Source organism: Neofelis nebulosa, chromosome 5, assembly GCF_028018385.1.
Source record: "Neofelis nebulosa isolate mNeoNeb1 chromosome 5, mNeoNeb1.pri, whole genome shotgun sequence".
NCBI classification, from domain to species: domain Eukaryota; kingdom Metazoa; phylum Chordata; class Mammalia; order Carnivora; family Felidae; genus Neofelis; species Neofelis nebulosa.
Window position 1 is genome coordinate 57,848,378 of NC_080786.1, and position 1,787 is coordinate 57,850,164.

General features: G+C 28.9%; 1 non-coding gene across 1 annotated transcript; it reads left to right on the forward strand.

Annotated features, from left to right (window-relative positions):
• Window positions 1-235: 235 nt before the first annotated feature.
• Window positions 236-449, forward strand: LOC131513362 (small nucleolar RNA U3). The gene has a single exon (XR_009262560.1). It is a non-coding gene; the product is annotated as a small nucleolar RNA U3 (small nucleolar RNA).
• The last annotated feature ends 1,338 nt before the right edge of the window (window positions 450-1,787 follow it).

Below are 1,787 nucleotides of genomic sequence, written 5' to 3' on the forward strand. Positions count from 1 at the left end.
GAAATGATTTTGTTTCTTTTTCATGTAGTTCTATAACATGACTGTCAACTATAAAATCATTCTTATTGAAAGTCAGTTGAACTTTGAAATTGGTAACCATCTACTTAAAAAGTTATACTTTTATAAAATGCACGCTACTTTGTTTTTGGTGAAAAATATTTTAAAATTGTGACTTAATTTGAAGTAACAGTTTTCAATTTCATTTCCCTAAGTTACTTAGAAGTATTATATCTGTAAGACTATACTTTCAGAGATCATATCCATAGTCTGTTACTAGAGAAGCTTTTCTGAACATTTAGAGTACCCGAAACCACAAGGAAGAGGTACAATGTTCTCTTCTGAGCGTGAAGCTGACTTTGGGTGTTGTTTCCATGACAGCCAATTACCACTGATGATCATTCGTCTTCTCCTTTGGGGGAGTAAGAGGGAGAGGACCAGGTCTGAGTGATGAAAAAAGAAAAACAAAACAAAACAAAAAAGAAATATTATATACCTGTATCTATTTCTAAAAAAATTCAAAATCATACCTATTATCTTTCTATATGTTCTGTTCTTACCTACTTCTTTTTTGTACAAGATCCTAAGAACAAATCAATCACAGGAAGGATGACACAAGAATTTCCTCACTAATCAAATTTGATATGTTAATCTATGTCTTGAACTGATAAACACTAAGGCATTCTTAGTTATTTTGAAAAAAAAAAATCTTAGTTAATATTACCTTAACATTATTTAAATCAAATTTAATTTTCATGTATATTTTTATTGTATATACTTTTATGACTTTACAAACGTAGAAATCATTATAGGGGTAAAGGAGTTTATTCATGAATGAGGAAATAGTAATAGTCCATGATGTTGTCCACTAAAATTCTAAGTTATATGTGTGTGTGCTGTGTGTATGTGTGTGTATGTGTATACACATACATGTACAAAGATCTGAAAACAAAGTTGTAAAAAAAAAATGCACTAGATGGTATAAAGTTGGTTAAATTAGGGGCTGGAAATTGAGATGGTGGGGTACAGGAAGGCAATGAATAGTTTTGTTTTATACATCTTTGTTATGCTTTAGTTCACTTCCTAGAATATGCATGTTTTACAGTATTATGCTGAAAAACAATTTTTATGATACAAAGGTATTATTAAAAATTCATGAATAATTGCATATTCAGACTTTTGGATATTTTAATAAAACAGTTGTTATTTTAATTCTAATGATATGAACTGTTATATAAAAACTTCATTTTAGCCCACTTTTAATAGCCTGGTTTTATTTTTAATTCTTAATATGCAAATTAAACTGATAAGACAATTAATGAGCCATAGAACTCAATTTAATGTTTTCATATTTAGAATTATAATAAAATTATAATTTTCCTTATTTATTTACACCGACCGATGCATTAAATTCTCAACATCTGCCAGTAAACATATGCTTTGCAATCACACTAGCTAATTGTTTTTGTGAGGGTACTCAGGAACAAATAATTTCCACTAAAGGAGAAAAAGGCGCTCAGATATTCAAATCAATCCCAGTGAAATGAATCATAAAACTTTCTACTCATGCTAAATTTACCATTAAATCCTAAATTAGAGTGTATAGCTGTTATTTTTGACATCTCTCTAACATTCTTCAAGCTAATTTCCTTTATTTTATTATAAGAATTGTTTGAATCTGCTGCATGGATTTTAATAGTGTTTCCAGAATATAATTGAAGGCAAGAAATGTGACAGGTTAAATCACCCTGAATAACATCTAGTAAAGACAGGTACTTGAGTAATTAAAC